Source organism: Micropterus salmoides, unplaced genomic scaffold, assembly GCF_014851395.1.
Source record: "Micropterus salmoides isolate LMB-PRFRI ecotype aquatic unplaced genomic scaffold, ASM1485139v1 Ms_hic_scaffold_19, whole genome shotgun sequence".
Classification (NCBI taxonomy): domain Eukaryota; kingdom Metazoa; phylum Chordata; class Actinopteri; order Centrarchiformes; family Centrarchidae; genus Micropterus; species Micropterus salmoides.
In genome coordinates, this window is record NW_024041039.1 from 14,364,399 (window position 1) to 14,383,035 (window position 18,637).

At 38.9% G+C, this 18,637-nt stretch overlaps 1 protein-coding gene across 1 annotated transcript in view; it reads right to left on the minus strand.

Annotated features, from left to right (window-relative positions):
- LOC119910746 (uncharacterized protein C14orf132) overlaps positions 1-18,637 on the minus strand; it is a 42,517-nt gene that overhangs the window by 2,446 nt on the left and 21,434 nt on the right. The window lies entirely within an intron of this gene.

Consider the following 18,637-nt stretch of genomic DNA (forward strand, 5'->3'; position numbering starts at 1 on the left):
TGAAGAGGAGGGTATGAGGAGAGATGTGAGACATTTCACACAGGTGTTTCACATAGGTTTTCAGTTACTGGCTACCAGGCCAGTAGTTACTATTGAGGATGCTATGGTCATGTCCTCTATATTTTGTCAGGAAAATTCAGGGCTTTTAGCAATTTACTGAGTTACCTTCTACAGTTAAAAACTTAGAGCGGGTTCAAACTAGCCTTGTTTAGTCTCATTAAACTGAACCCTGGAGCGTTTACCCCCTGGTACAGTTGGTTTGGGTTGGTGTGAACGCCAGACTCAAACTCTGGTGCGGACCAAATAACCACTGTCTTGTCTGTCTCTAAGGGGTGGTCTCATACCACTGTTACAGTATCACAGCACAAATTATCACAAAAGTGAGTACCCCCCTCACATATTTGTTTATATTTGATTATATCTTTTCATGTGACAACACTGAAGAAACTACACTTTGCTACAATGTAAAGTAGTGAGTGTACGGCTGTATAACAGTGTAAATTTGCTGTCCCCTCAAAATAACACATCACACAGCCATTAATATCTAAACCCATGGCAACAAAAGTGAGTAAACTCCTAAATGAAAATGTCCAAAGTGGCCCCAAAGTGTCTACCTTAACCCTCTTGGGCATGGAGTTCACCAGAGTTTCACAGGTTGCCACTGGAGTCCTCCTCCATGACAACATCACAGAGATGGTGGATGTTAAAGACCTTGCACTCCACCTTCCGTTTGAGTATGCCCAACAGATGCTCAATAGGGTTTAGGTCTGGAGACATGCTTGGCCAATTCATCACCTTAACCCTCAACTTCTTTAGCAAGGCAGTGGGCATCTTGGAGGTGTTTTGGTCATGATCATGTTGGAATACTGCTTTGCGTTCAGCCCCAGTATTGCAAAGTGTTTATTTAAAACAGAAACGGTTGTGTCTTGAACACGCTGTTGTGTAGCAAGCGCACTGCACCTTTTTAATATTGCTGCATTTATACACATATCACTGGTGATTGGATAAAACCTCTGACACACCCACCAAATGAGGTAAAACATATCTCAAAGCCTGTTGTGCACCATTGCTCACCATTTCGAGAAAACATGTTGTTCAAACTGGAAACCGTAGCAAACCAGTGCAAAATGTTTTGAGACTCAACGTGCCCCTGGACACACAATGAAGTGAGATGCCTCTTAAATATTTGGGCTGAAGAACGTTTCTCAGTTACTAGAGAACGTGCATAAGAACACTGAGGTATTAAAAATATTCAGCCATAAAATGAAGGAGAGTGGTTTCCAGCGAACTGTTGAGCAGTATCGTGTGAAGGAAACTGTATATAGTATACATCAAAGTAACAGTACAACTGTTAGTAAGTATGTAAGTATTTGGAGGTTGTTTTTTTTACCTGCGAACCAGTAATCAAACACCATTTCCACCACACAGCTTTTATTTACATTTTCTGAACCTTTGAGTTTTGCCTTTGTGAACATAAACCGGATCAGATGAAAAATTGAAACTCTGTATCATCCTTGCATTGGTTTGATTCAGGAACCAGACCTTTAGGTGTGAACTCGCCCTTACGTGTGGTGGTGTATTTTTGATCCTGGTTCCAGTACCAAAAGCCTATATTTGACTACTTTCAGGCCAACATAATAAAAATATTCTCCATCAGGATGTCATTCCTAAAGGTATATGGAGGGCTTTGAAATAGCATTTACACCTTCATGTTGGGAAATAAAATGGTACATATTTATGTTTGGGTCAGAAATTATGGAAGCCCTAAGCGACCATCCGTTCACATATTCTTTTACTCAGTTTTCCCGTGATAACGGGATAATTTTCTCGTGATCATGAGATAACGACTGTTGTTTTCCCATGATAACAGGATAATTTTCTCATGATAACAAAACAGTAGTTTTGTAGAACACTCTTCTTAATTGTAATGTTTCTTAATGGTGATTTTGGCATATTTTTCAGTGTTACTGGTTAGCTTAGTTGTTAGAGCACAAGACTCTTTGAAACGGCCGTTGGGAAATGTGTGATTGGATTCCCCTGAATCTCTTCATAACAACTTTGTTGAAGAGGAAAATAAAAACCACAAAAGAAAAATGGGGTGAGAGCAGGGGTCAAACACACAATCCATGGATTACAAGTCCTGTACCCTACCAACCAAGTTAACCAGTGACACTGATAAATTGTTTGAAATTATCCTAAAGAAACACACCTGTGGACTCCACTATTCAACTATGGTTTGTTATCTGAAGATCCCAAGAAAATTATCCCCTTATCACGGGAACATTTTTTTTGGCTGCTTAGGGCATGCAAACACACTAAAATAATATAGTGAACATGGCAAACATTACACCTGTTAGCATTTTAGTATTTTGAGCATGTTAGCATGCTGAAGTTAGTTTTTATTTCAAAGCACTGCTCTGATCATAGAGCCGCTAGCATAGATCTCTTTCTTGTTTCACTGAAGAGTGAGAGTAACTACGTATTCAATTATTTATCATTTTTTGTGTTCATTTGCTATAAAAGGAAAAATCATTTAAACAAACCAGTAAGTCAAACCTCCCCCCAAAAATCCTGACAATCAGAGCACGCCAGATTTACTTCCCATTTACTTGCAGTTGCAAGACTGAGTGCTATATTAAAAGAAATTAGAGGTAACTGCATCACGTTATCATTAGTGAATGGTTACAAGGTTTTACACACAGGCATGCAGGGTCCCACTCTGTCTCACACACACCATGTGTGTGTATGTATGTGTGTCTTTGCATGTGTGTGTATTTAAGAAGTAGTGCTTGATTAACATGGAATTAATATTTCAGATGTGGCCAGTGAAAATGATTTATTGCTCGGGACAATCGTAGCCCTGTGATGGTTAGCCAATAGAACAGAAGCAACTGAATGCTCTCAAGTCTGTGTGTGTTTGTGTGCAAGCATTTTACATGTGTGTGTGTTTCCATAGCTGGGTACATGATTGGGAAATGCATGAGAAATACATACTTCGCTCAGACCGGAAAACAGACACTGCTGAAAATGTTGAAAAACAATGCTAAAAATACCTTGGAGGGATGTTGAGCACTTGTGTACACAGAAATTCTCTCTTGCTTCCTCATTTGCTCTCCTCCACTCTCTCTCACACTCATACTCTCTCTCTCTCTCTCTCTCTCTCTCTCACACACACACACACACACACACACACACACACACACACACACACACACACACACACACACAGGCTAATGCAAAAAGACATTAACACACATCCACACTTCCCTAGCACAGGGGAAATATTGTTTAGAAAGCATTGTGCTGCTCTCCCTTCATTGGCCCCTGGTGGTTAATAATGATATGACACATTCTGTGGAGCGCCTGTTCACATGAGTGTAATGGAGGCAGACAGGCATGCATGAAGTTCAGCAACCTGAGTCTCCCTGCCCCCCACGCAGTCACCATAACTGCTGATTCCTCCTGCTACAAAATGTACCTTTAATCCATTTTAACATGTCTTTTTTCTTGCAGATTCATATCAAAAAGTGATGCGAACATCACAGGCTATTGGACATTAGCATAAATGAGAAGATTAATATCTGCATATCTGCACTCTGATTCCAACCTACACATGAATTTAAAAAGACAATATTTTGATCCCCATTGGATCTTCATCATGTCAAATATTCACCACACACATACGTATACTGTAGCAGCAGGTTGATAGGCTCTGTGCTGACCATTCAACCAGGTGGATAAACACATAAAAACAATTATTAATTAAAACATACAAAATTAAAACTCATTCAAAAGGACATGTGGGATTACAGAGACAAAAAAACAAAAATATCAAGTCAATAGTTGTACTTGATATGAAAGGAAATATTACATGACAATAAACATCCATCCTTCGTCAACCGCTTATCCTGCATACAGGGTCGCGGGGGGGCTGGAGCCAATCCCAGCTGACATCGGGCGCAAGGCGGGGTACACCCTGGACAGGTCGCCAGTCCATCGCAGGGCCACACATAGACGAACAACCACTCACGCTCACACTCACACCTAAGGACAATTTAGGGTCGCCAATTAACCTAGACTACATGTCTTTGGATAATGGGAGGAAGCCGGAGTACCCACGCAGACACGGGGAGAACATGCAAACTCCACACAGAAAGGCCAGGGCAACCAGGGTTTGAACCCACGACCTTCTTGCTGTGAGGCGACAGTGCTAACCACCGCACCACCACATAAAAAACATAAAAACATATTTTACCAGAAAATCTCCACACATTCATCATATTTTTCCTGTTAACGTACATATGTTGTGGAGACTATATGGACAACTATTTACTATTGATTGGTTCAGATAGCAGTCCATAAACATACCTGTAGGAATATATACTGACAACATCTGTTTTGGACTTCCAGTTCTAAACTCTTGAAGAAAGCTGCATGTGTTGACAGTAATAACATATAATTTTTCAGACTTATACATTGATCTGCATGAGGAATTCAAGTTAGGAAAAATCTGTCTATCTTTGGGGTCCATTGCTTTGAAGGAGCTATTTTTTTAATCACACCCTACTATGATCTCTAGACACCATGTTGAAAACCTTATCCTTCAGCGCTGTATCTAGCCTAATCTAACATTCACTCAGATGGTAAGTGAAGCTCTCTGTCCCTGTCTGCATTCTTCATTTTTATGTTTTATTTATAAGTAACTTATTGTCCACAGGAGTGAGCTGTTTGCTTAAATGGGGAAGTGTACCGAATAAAATGAAGTGGATACTGTAAAAAGTGTATGCAAATATATTTCAGAAGTAAGCCTGACTTTAAATATTTGATTGCCCAGGTTCTCTATTTTTGGCGGAAATGGTGTGCTTATCTACGTACATGTAGATAGGTTCAATTACATGTCATTATCATCATTCTTCAAGGGACTTGACTTCTCCATTCATCCAAGCCCACATTCCCATGTGGATCATCCACATGAGGTTAGTGCAGCAAGCGGTTAAGCACTAATGGAAAAGAAGGAAATAGAGACCTCGAGAGGGAGAATGCCAAAGCTTCTGTGCACTTATGTGGGTGAATGTCATCCCCTAAGCATTACTTCCAGGAAACCCAAACTTGTTGACTTGTTGTTCATCCATGGATGAGTGACATCAGTAATAAGTTACTACTGACCAAAGTTTCCTGAAAACCATTCACACCTGACCAGCATAACAGTAAGCTAAATAGATTCAAGCACATCCACAGAGAAAGCTCGGTACTAGATTTCAGTAAGTGTGTTAGAATGTAGCTTTTTGAACACAGCTTAAACACTCTTAAAAATTATTCCCTGGCAAAGGTGAAAGTGGTCTGATTTCCCAGGTTGTCTTGTAAAGTGGTGTTGAGGTGGAGCAGGTGAATAGTTTCAAGTTCCTGGCACTCAGCATCACTGAGAATCTGACATGGTCTCACATCTCCATGCTGGTGAAGAAAGCTCAGAAATGATTGTATTTCTTGAGGAAGCTTAAGAAGGCCAAATTCCCATGCCAAGTTCTTGTCAGCTTTTAAAGAGGAGCAATATAAAGCATCCTGACTGGCAACATCACAAACTGGCATGGGATGTGCACGGCCCAGGACCAGAGGGCTCTGCAGCGGGTGATTAAAACTGCTCAGAAGATCATTGGTATCCATCTCCCGGGCATCAGTGATATGGGTGAGGTGAGGTGCCTGCGCAGAGCCCAAAGGATACTAAAGGACAGTACCCACCACAGCCACAGCCTGTTCACCCTGCTGCCTTCTGGGAAGAGATATAGATGTTTCTGCTGCCGCACCACCAGACTGCAGAGCAGCTTTCCCCCCCAAGCTATCAGACTCTTAAACTCTAATTCATCCTCTGCACTGCTCCATTAATTATAGTTTATCTCTGTTTACCATTTTTTATAATCACTTCTGTATTAATGTATATTGTCTGTAGCAGAAGGGAATTACAAAACTCAGTTTCACTCTATAACTTGTTATTTTGTTACAATAAACCTACTTACCTACCTACCTACCTACCTAAAGTAGTTATTTTAATTTTTAGATTAAAACTAAGGGTAAACTGGTTCACACTTAAACTATGAAATAGTCTCTTGAAGTTCAAAATCTTTATTTCTTCCTCAACGTTCCAGCTCAGGAGGGCATCAGACAAAATGTTTGTGCTTTTAATTACTCTAATGCATTAAAAAATAGCAAATATACAGCTTTACTTTACAACTTCTAGAAACTTTTTTTTTTCTGAGTGTGAATCAGTTTAAGATCAATTGGGATTGCAGCATTTGCAAATTTAAAAACACATGGTAGAGAAATGGTAGAGTGTCAATTCTATATCTTTAGATTGAAAAAAAAAAACGTTTTAGGTGTCCTAAATCTGATGCCACTATCTGAAAACAGATAACACTAGCTTATTGTGATCAGTTGCTGTAACCAATTAGTGAAATGATAGGCCTAGCTTCTTTCACAGAGGCCCCATTTACACTTGTCATTTCAAGTGATGAAACCTAAGCTGTGTCTCAATTCGGGTACTTCCTTTAGTATACTAACATGCAGTACAATGCGTATACTATGTACTTACTTGCTTAGTGCGTTAATTTTGACAAGGTAGCAGGTTGCACTTCTGTTTACACTTAGCAATACTCTGTTGGCCAGATCACAAATATAATTGCAATCTGTCTTGGTTTTCCCGGGTTACATGCAAATCAGGGTTGGCCCTCCTCCAGCCCTGAGGGTGGTGCAGCTGAAGCTGTTTGTAGCTGCCAAAAACAACAGTAGAAGAGCTACTGCACTTTAGCACTTTAACTGTGACAGTTTAGCTAGCTAGATTGTCAACATCTATCCACAATTTAATACAAACACATGGATAAATTGTATTCATGGACAACAAACAAGACAAGTTTTATTGTTCTTCCAGGATTTACCTCACAAGGTGTTTTCAATTTCAATTTCAATCCATCTCTAATACTTCTTGGATACATTTAGGATTTAAGTATATCAAATAGCTATCTGATCCACCCAAGAGGCATGAAGAATCAAAATCAGACACTGCAAGTAAGGGTAACTTTAGCACAGACTGATTTTAGAAAGATTTGAATAGGAGTTTTTCAGCAGAGGAATGCAATTCAAATGAAGCTACTGAGAGTGAGGTATTTGGAATATTAAAAGTAACCAGGCCATTGTTTCTGGCAAGACATGTAGCGACTTCAATTTTTCAAATATACTTTTTTCAGTCTTTTGAGCAGCACAAAATTACATTCAACTCCATTGTACTGGGGTGGTGGGAGTGGTCTCAGCAAAACCAGTAAACGTTTGGTTCTTTAAAACTATCATTTGACGTTTACGTCTTCAACCCATCAACATCCTCCATAGATTACACCACTTCCCATCTCAGTTTGGATTTTAGATTGTAGATAATGAGTGAAATGAATGAGATTAAAAGGTAAACAACTGTTTAATTCAATTATGTGATATCATCTGAAACATAACTTCCCTCCATTAATCAACACCAGAAAAATCTCCTGACTTGCATATTTCACACCTACTTGGCTCTGAGTGATGCCTACACCTGTGCAATATTCCACACAGCAAACCCCATCTTTGGTAGATGATACAGTGAAGTTCCTTTCACTGTACGATTCCACCTGCTCTGCTCTCACAGCTTTGATTTATTCGTCCCAGCTGTTCCTAGAGCTGTTCCATCATACACGGATGATAGCAGTAATTGTGAAATAGAAAGGACTGTAATTGCCTCCTGTGGGATGTCACCACCAGTAAGTGCTCAGTGAAATGGCTTTCGAACAAACAAGCAAAACCCAAATAAATGTCTTTGGATAGTGGGGAAACCAAAACATATATCTAACCCACAGATGCACTCAAGCATGGCTGATAAAGACAAAATCTGAAAGAACAAGTTGGTTTTCTGCACTCAGTGATAATTTGAGGTCAGTCCCAAATCTAAGCTAGTCCTTGTTGCCTTGTGGAGAACAAACTTCACGATGTACTGGAGAGAGCAAACTGTATCGGAGACAACAGGCACAGAGGCAGATGCCTGCTGTGTAAAGAATGGACTGTGTGTTTGACATCACACGCTCAATCAATGAAAACACATAGCTGTTGATTTTCCCAACTGTCGCAGCCATCTCTGCTTTAATGACTATTATACTGCTTGGACAGGTGTTACTGTGGGATTCACATTTGTCTCCATACGATGTCATGTCTGTCTTTGTCATTTTCATCTGAGAATTTTAAACCAATGACTGAATTCACTCAGGAGCCATGAATATATTTTATCACACACATCACCCTCAAAATTGAATAGGACTGTTTCACAGCAAACATTATGGCTTATGATGTCACAGTCGGAAAAGCGCAGGTGTTTCTGATAATAACGAGGGTTCTGCTCTATTTAAGTGTCACATTAAGCCATGCCAATGTAACAGTGAGCCAAAATGTACAATACCAGGACCCAGAAACTGAAGCAGCTATTAAAAAAAAAAGCTGAAAGCAGTGCACACAGGCTCATTCAGCAGCAGCTACTGACAGCTCACTGTCTCAAGACACAGTCACAACCCTGTTGCAATCTGGATTAGACTACATGACGATCACAACAAGCTCATTTGGTTAGAAAGAACAACACATTTTCCACCCTACAGATAAATCATGGAAATAGTAATAAGATTTTAATCTCATTTAATCTAAATATGCTTTTACTATAGGGACAATGGTTAGTTAGGTACATGTAATTGCAAGGAGAAACTATATTCACTTAAAAAAAACTTCTGGTTATCTCCAAAGTGCTGTGGTATCACAGTGGTGTTGTAAGAGAATCACTGAACAAAACATCTTATATTTAATTCATGTGTGGACTTGGAGTTGGAAAATAACAACTTTTTAAAAAATTGATGCATACAGCACTAGGTTGGCTGTTGCTTGTCTGCTGTCTCCTTTTCTGCGTGGTGTGCACAAACATTGTACATAGTGCATAGTGAGCAGTAAATTCAGATTTTTTACACATATAGTATCATTCATTACCAGTTTGCGTCATCACTGACTGGTGTATTGTCAAATGTACACATCTATGTAAAATATAAAAATAAAATTTAACTGCTTTCTTGCTATAATTCTGAGGCCAAGCTATATTTTCTACATTAAAACTTGGTTGTTGTTTTTTTTTGTGTGTGTTTTTTTACTTTAAATCTATACACAACTGTACAAAGTTACAACACCTCAAATTTCCCAAAGGAAGGATAAGAAATTATGACAGTTTTTTTAAACTGGGTGATATTTATAACCTACTGCAAGTACAATTCTATGGAGGGATTATTTGGTCAGAACTAAAACTAAATGTCGAAAACTAAAAGTCGAAATCTAAAACTAAAAGTCGAAATCCGAAACTAAAAGTCGAAATCAAAAACTAAAAGTCGAAGTCGAAAATTAATTTGGGGTTTAGGCATTTAGACATTTAGGATTGGGGATTTGGTATTTAGGAATGGGCATTTGGTATTTAGGAATGGGCATTTGGTATTTAGGATAGGGGATTTGGTATTTAGGATAGGGCATTTGGTATTTAGGATAGGGCACTTGGTATTTAGGATAGGGTATTTGGTATTTAGGATTGGGCATTTGGTATTTAGGATAGGGCATTTTGTATTTAGGACTGGGGATTTGGTATTTAGGATAGGGCATTTATTCATTTAGCCATTTAGGATTGGGAATTTGGGGATTTAGCCATTTAGGATTGGGGATTGAGTCGTGTATGCAAATGTGGAGGCGTGTCTCAAAGGGTTTGGAAGGGCTGAGGCGCAGAGGCACTTTATGGACTGCAGGGGGAGCTCTGACTGCCAGCACACTGCCATGAAAGCAAGCAGAGGAAGTGAGCGGGGCTGGAAGGAGGACTATCATTTATAATACCATAACTAAAAGTGTACAGCATTTCTGTCCATGTGGCCTCACAAACAAAGTCAACAGTGAAAGGAATGCTACCCATCTGACAAGAAAGCAGCGGACAGTACAGCAGGTAAGATATTATAACATTACCAAGTTAGCTATATTAGGCTAACTGTTGCTGACATGCATGAGTTACGTTACTGTCAGTACATGCAGGTTTTAAATGCGGCTATTAACCCCGCTGAGGGCTGTGTGTATAAACTGTAAAGATAAGGTGTAGTAGCTGTGTTTGTGGGTAATAGCACCATGCTGGGTAGGTGACAGGTGTGTGTTTACAGTGTTTGTGTACTCTGAAAAACATAATAGCACAGCTATAAAGTCTCAGCCAGCAGACCTAGTATGGTATTATTACTACACACATATGGATGTAACGTTGAGGCCTGATAGACATCCACTAATCAGAAACAGAGGACACTACCTGCATCACTGCCGATGTCATTTGACTAGGGAGTGAATGGTGATTAATGCGATTGTCATCAGTTTTATCCTAGTGTTTGTTTTTGCCCCATGCTCAGCTACATCTACACACCTGCACTGGGTTGCACTAGCTCTGTATTATGTATTATGATCAAAAGATCAACAATGCTGCAAACAAACCTTCTATCCTAGTATTTCTAGAATGGACTGCAGCCTTAGATACTGTCAACCACAGCATTTTAATCAGTGAACAAGAAAAATCATTTGGTTAATGTGGCCGTGTCTTAAAGGGGCTCTCTTCCTATCTAACTGCCAGGACATTCTCTGTGTCTCTTGACAACTTTTAAACTGGCAATTATGACATTTTCTTTGAGGTCCCATAAGGCTCAGTTGTGTATTTCACTTTCACATGATATCCTCAGCCCTATTAATGACCTTGACAACTGTATCAGTGACATAAAGTACTGGATGATCAAAAACTTTTTGCAGTAAAAAAAAAAAGACTGCGATCCTGTTGGAGAAAACCATATTACCATTATGACCTTACTGCTGTTTACATTCTCCCTGACACAAATTGAAAAAATGCACTGGACAATTACTTCCTGGGTGTGTGGATGTGTATGTATATTTGTAAAGTAATAACTGTATAGGCCATGTTGTATGTTACCATATTCAAATGTATATCTAACTATCTGTTGTGTTCTGTGTGTGTAGCATAAGGAGACTACAAACTTTCCTGCCATATGGAATAAAGTTCCTGAGTTTTGTCTCCACGTGGTGAGTCAACAGTGCCAGTTCAGATCAATGTAAATGGGGAAGGAAGAGAGCTGTGTTAAATATATAATGTTGCTTCTTATACTATAAAACTTGGAAATTCGAGTGTCATGGCTCAGAAGGTAAATATTTATATCTTACAAATAGTTTTTCGAAGACTTGTTTTCAGGATGAAAAAAATGACGTCAAATAAACGTGTGCAGGTCAGGCCTTGTGAGGTGACATCGCTGTCTCTATCTGTCATTACCTGGTGTAGGAAGCTTCTATACATAATTGAAGAACACTGATTTTAACATTTAAATATCGTAAAATTGGAAGTATAATGAAATGTTATGCCTATTTCCACTTTTATTGCACTGCCTCTACAAATTAGCAAATTCTTCCAAAGACAGCAGAACAAATGACAAACTACATATCATAACTAAAAGCCAAATTAGCCCTAATATCTTTCTAATTTCAGCGGCACCCACCACTAGAAGCAAATAAGGTATAGCCATAGACTGGGTATAGCACAACACTTGATCAAAGAAACTGTGCAAGTCCATAGGCTGTATGATCATGTATACTAGTTAAGATAAGACTGCACTAAAGGAAATTCAGGTGCAACAGCAGCAATTATATATGGTGAAAATAAAAGACAAGCAGCTTCTCCCGTCAGACTGCACCTCTGTGCTATTTAATGCATAATATAATGAGCAAAATAAAACACGGTAATAATAGATCACATATAATCTCTGTAAGATAAAATACAAGCCTTCAATTAAGAGTAAATTATGTCTAAGTGAGACAAAAAGTCCTGAGTGGACCCAGAGGTTACTGAATGAGCTGTAGCTGACTTTATAGCTGCGCTGTTATGTTTTTCAGAGCACACAAACACTGTAAACACACACCTGTCACCTGCCCAGCATGGTGCTGTTACCCAGAAACACAGCTTCTACACCTTATCTTTACAGTTCATACACACAGCCCTCAGTGGGGTTTTTTAAAACCTGCATGTACCGACAGTAACGTAACTCATGCATGTCAGCAACAGTTAGCCTAATATAGCTAACTTGGTAATGTTATCATATCTTACCTGCTGTACTGTCTGCTGCTTTCTCGTCAGATGGGTAGCATTCCTTTCACTGTTGACTTTTTTTGTGAGGCCACATGGACAGAAATGCTGTACAATTATAGTTATGGTATTATAAATGATAGTCCTCCTTCCAGCCCTGCTCACTTCCTCTGCTTGCTTTCATGGCAGTGTGCTGGCAGTCAGAGCTCCCCCTGCAGTCCATAAAGTGCCTCTGTGCCTCAGCCCTTCCAAACCCTCCCTGCAGCCTTTGAGCCACGCCTCCTCATTTGCATACACGACTCAATCCTCAATCCCCAAATCCCCAAAACCCCAATCCTAAATCCCCAAATCCCCAGTCCTAAATGGCTAAATGACTAAATACCCTATCCTAAATACCAAATCCCCAGTCCTAAATACAAAATGCCCTATCCTAAATACCAAATACCCAATCCTAAATACAAAATGCCCTATCCTAAATACCAAATCTCCAGTCCTAAATGGCTAAATGACTAAATCCCCAATCCTAAATACCAAATTAATTTTCGACTTTGACTTTTAGTTTCGGATTTCGACTTTTAGTTTTAGATTTCGACTTTTAGTTTTAGTTCTGACCAAATGATCCCTCCATACAACTCAGGACACCACAGATCAGGGAAATAAATCAAACCGGATTACAGTATTGAGGATTAATCTTGTGAAAGGGTCCCGCCTTTCAGAAAAAAAGTAGCCACCCTTTCTATACAATAGAAGCCACTTACTAAAACAATAGATTTGGTCTGTACCATACTATACATTAGCATATTGACCTTAGTCTTACCATAAATCTGGAGGGAGATTTACAAAGGTTTTAAAGAGGCTTGTTCACCCGCACAGACGTGGTGAGACCTCTAGTTTCAGGCCTGGTTCCAGCTGGCTGATTTACAGCTCTGTTTTCATTGATTTTCCCTGGCTCAGCAGCCCAGCAGCATTTCTTAATAAATCTTATAGCTCAGTAGAACAAGTGTAGCTGAAGTGATCTTCGCTTGACACCCTGGTCAATCTGCCAGCTCAGTGGAATTGTGCAGCACAGGAGAATGTTTATTATACTTCTTTGATATTATGAATGATAAATATCACTTTTATGTGTCTTGACCTCAATATCATAGATTTCTTTACATAACCTGAACTCATAGTAGTACAAAAAATTGGAATAAAGAAGTTTGAATTTATTTGAAACATGACAACTGGAGGAAATAATGCATGGTCACATCTGGAGTAGTTACTCATTGGTATGCTGCTAATTAGTGGTTGTGTGATGACTTGAAATTTGAGATGGAAGTTTACTCATCAGCTATGAAACATTAAAATCCACCCCAAACAAAGAAGGATTTCTTATTCCTGCCAGATGACAACAGAGAAGCTGTGCCAGATGAACAGTGATGAGAAAGACTGAAAGAGACAGAGTCTGTGCTTGCGTGTGTACGTGTCCATATGTGTAAAGCTGAAGTTTCTATTGTCCTGGTGTCTGATTCTTGAAATGTGTAAGTGAATGTCTGAGTGTGCAGTTCTTTGGTCTGTGACTTCCCAGGCTGCGAAGACTCAGTTCACACAGAAATAAAGAAAGAAATCCTAAAACTAATCATGACAACTGTCAGCAGCATCTAAAAGAAACACAGACAGAAGATGAGGAATAAAGGCAGTTCAAAGACAACAAGATCATTTTCAGTCTTCTAGAAGATGCATTAACTCCACCCCCATTTTATCCCAAACAATAAATTAAGAAGCTCAGATCACATACTGTGCAAAACTGAAATTTAAGGGTCAGCCTTGGAACTTTGCTTTGTATTTTATTTCCTAGATGATTATTGTGATAAATAGTTCTCTAGGCTTTAAGATTGTACTGCTGAAAATCTGTTTGTGCTTTATTTATTATTGAGAGCACACCTTGGAATTTAATTATTTCATTAAACTAAGTCTAAACCTATCAGTTAAAATTCTTCATGTCACTGCACATTTTGCCCTGGATCATACATTTTGTTTTAAATATCAAGCATCCAACAAGTCTTAAAGAACATTTCTCATTGTTTACTGGAATCTTTTGATTTATAAATTTGGGTGATTGGCCTGAATCAGACGGGGATCATTGTCTTGTCTCTTTCTCTGTGCGACTGTGCTTGTTAAGTAAGGAATTATTGCGGTGGAAGAGATGCACTTTTTACGTCTTCATTTGAGTTCAACCCGGGTAAAATGCAGGACAGTGACATTTAGTAGACGATCAATTTTTAACATAAGGTTACTGACATAATACAGGTACATAAATTACAAGAGTGTCAGAGACAGAACCAATGGTGTATAACTTAACAGATCAATTAATCACACAACTGTTTCTCTCGCACTGCCAAATCACCACACTGAAATCCATTGCTATTATTTTGGCATATTTATACTTGATTAATTAACTATTCATGTCTTCTGAGAAATTTTTCAAAATCTACAGGAAAAAAATGCTTTTTCTCCAAAGCCTGGGGCCATTTATTATTCACAGGAGCAGATATTTTAAATATGCATAACGTGGATTATGTGCAGCATGTGTTTCATGATACAGTTTACACCAAAGAACACATCATGCTATAGCAACAGACATTTCTTGCTGTGCAATGTCACACACCAAAATCTCCATGCAAAGCTTGCTCATGTATTTTACATTGTGAGCAATTTCAATTAAAACCCACCCAGTAGAGTTGCATGTTACCTCTTTCATGTTCAGTGTCAGTGACAGCTGCAAGTTAAGATGGGTCCCAGTGGAAAATTTTTCAATGGGCTGCCCTTTGTGCCAAGAATCACACAAGCAGTTATGTGAGCAAACAGCAAGCACACTTTATTCATGGAAGAAAAAAGTAAGCTCTGATTCTGATCTCATACTACATCACAACATCACTGATGTTTTATTCCAAAGTGGATTGACAAATAACAAAACCTATAATACCATGTTTTAGATTTTTTTTCTGATTCACTATCTTGTTGAAAAGAATGGATCTGTGTTGTGTGTGTGTGTGTGTGTGTAAGGTCAGAACCATAACATCTTCATTCATTTGAAAGATTTTTCTCATCATGATCAGTTATTTCCATTTTGATCTTTATCATGAATAATAAAGTCAGTATGTTATCTTCAGGCAATAACATATGAGGCTGAAAATCCCAGTGTGTCAGTTTGATCATTTCCACTTTCTCTAAAACATTTGGGCTAATAAATCATTTCTAAAAATTATAAAACAATCTAATCATAAACTGTATTTTTAAATAATTACAAACACAATATCAACAAATGTCTGCCTCTTCCGCCAGCAGAAATGGCTCATGTGCACTCAGCATCTTAAGTGCAATTTTATGCTTTTACCTGCTCGGCCAGCAAAAGTCAATACAGTGGACGCTGTAGCGCTACTGCCGACTAGCGTTTGGGGATGTAATTGCAGATTGACGGACACACGGAAGTATAAATGCATGGCTACGTGCGTAGCCTACGGCGTAGCTATGCACATAGACCCTACGCAGGAGTGTAAATCGAACTTAAACAGTGTACTCCTCAGTGGTTCGACTGATCTGTATGCAGTCTTAATAAAGAATGCAGGTATATGAGCAGCTGTTTGTCATACAGTTGATTGTAAGGGGGAAACATAAAGAGAGGCTTAAAACGTTGCAAAGGTTACTGCTCCTTATTACTATTTGGACAGCTCACTAACTCCAGACCAACTAAGAATTGCCACAGAGCTGTAAAATCTGACTGACAGCTGATCCAGTTGTGCCACCGTCATCAGAAACAGACATCGCTTCAGGTGACAGTTTTGAAGAAAGCATGTCTCATTTCTCTAAACACGTGTTTCCTCGTTTCCTCTCTCCCTGCGTATTAATAGGAAGCACTAAGATGCAAGGAAAAGACACAAGTGAGAATGATATTAAGTGAATTGGCATGCACCTCCTCTCTGAATAGAGCCTTTCCCTGCAGGAGCCTCAGGGCGGAGTTGATGCACATTGGGAAGATCCGGCTCACCTGTGCTGATTCCACATTACACTTTTTAAGCCTGTCTCTGTTTGTCTCCGCTAGATTTCACCCTTTTGGTTCAATTGTATTTGGGTTGTTTGCAATGTTTGGTTTGCCTTCCATTTATTTTCTCTTACTCATATAAAATGCACTAGATTACAAATCGTTGAAGGGTCTGTGCTCTTTGTCCTACAGTACCATGATGCTAACATCTGTTCATATGACAGCAAATGTCACAAAATCAAACCAGTAACTTAAATATTCAACTCGCTCTTTGTTGGGATGTTGATGTTCAATGTCACCTTTAACTCATTTCCCCTGTGCATTCAGACTTCTGCAAAATGAATCAAATCTTGCACAACTTACCGTGCAGTGTTTTTTATCTTATATTCTTTATTTCTTTATAGAATGTAAAATAAAAATATTGCATCAGACTGGTGTGTGGATTTCCCTTCTTAAGAAAAAATCTAAGCATACCTATATGTAACAAACCTTGTAAACAAATCTGCCCAAATTTAGTTTTATTACAGGTCAGAAAAAATTATTTCTCTGAAAGCAATCTGTAAACATGAAAAAAAGAAAAAATAGCTTTCCATAGGGGAACGTCATTTCAGACAGACTACTCTCTCTGTGTATCTGTTGCTGGCATCCTTCGCCCCTATGGCTCCATCCATGCCTGCTCATTCACTGTGCAATACACAGAATTTTCAGGCGTAGAGATAGAAGCCCTTAATTGAATCTCCACTCATGTAAGAAGACTTGGTTCAGAGAGGTGCAGCAGGGTCAGGCCCTGCTTTGCACCCACTCTAAATATACAGAGCAAGCAGAAACGCATGGTCTTTGAAGTGTGAAACAGAAGGCAATAAAATGATGAAGAAACATCTTTTGCTACTATCTAACTCATGACGAGTACCTTTTCCCCAGGGCCACTCTACTGTAGCTCTGTGATTCATGCTGCTACTCATTCTTTAGACTACAGCCATTTGTAAAGAATCATCAGATGTTGTGTAAATCACTCCCCTGGTCAGCCACTCCACTGGAGATGGAAAGCTCTCTTGTTTTTGCTATTAAACTACCACAGTTTTATAATTATTCATCACTGTTCACATTGGCCAACCTTTGTGGATAAAGAACATTTTTAAAAACAGTTACATAATTCTCAGCTCAATCTATGGTCAAATATTTTTAACAGCATCAAAGGAACTTTCAGACATGCTAATCCACTGTTACAGTTAAAAAAGCAAAGGAGAAATCCCACCAACAGTGCTGCTATTGTGCTATTTATAATGTAATATTTATTATAATATAATTATTTTTAAGATAATATTTATTATAGTGTAAACACAATGTTGGTAGACAAAAGTAACATTAAAGCATGTCTTGCTCGCTGTTGAATTGTGAATTACAATACAAAAGGGAATAGTATCAGCAATATTAAGGAAATACAACATTACAACCCACTCTCCTCAATTTCACCTTCTATCACTTTTTTCACTTCAATACTGTACAAGGCCTCAACCAAGCCTCCAGGTCCTGGCTCAGTTCCGGATGCCAGACCTCACTCCGTAGTCTCTTTCAGCTCTCTCTGCTCTGACCTTGTCATCGCTGGTCTCAAATCTTTTCCCTCCTGGCTCCCTGAGGCAGCAATGACTTCAGAACAGCAGTCACTCCTCATCTCATGAAGGCTCAAAATTCATCATCTCAAGAAGTGTAACACCTCGTATCACTCTCTCCTTTCTGAATTGTATCTAGTCTCTAGTAAGGAACCTTAAGATGGACTACAGCTGTCTCTTTTACTTTTTCATAATAGTGGTAATACGTATGATTACAGTGCTATAGCTAATGTAAATCACACTGTACCAGAATCTGCTACAGCTTCCTCAGCTTCTTTCTCTTTTGTCACTGGGTAATTTGTATTCACATATTTCTGCAGCTCTCTCCTTAATATCCTGTCTGATTTCTCTATTCCAGAGTTAAAGTAGTCTGCATGACCCCACATACCATGATATGTTTATATTTACATTTATAGTATTTGGCAGATGCTCTTATCCACAGCAACTTACACTGTAGTGCTATGTCTTTCTATAAGATAACCGGGAAATGTAACTGAAGGGCACCAGGATTCATTCAGAAACGATGTAGGGAATTATTTTCACTTGCACATACAGTATGCAGTATGAAAAATGCACACAAGACACACCCATATTTGCAAGCGCACACACTCTGTATGTAGACATAATTGTGTCCTAACTGTTCTACTCATTGCATAATATTTGAAATTGTTTATTATATACAGTTTGACAACTTTTTATTAAGTTCCGAAAAACACACAACTTTTGATTCAAATACTGAGCAAACCACCTCCACCTCACTTTTCTGATCAGCCAATTAAACACTGTAGTCTTTCGTGTGTGTGTGTGTGT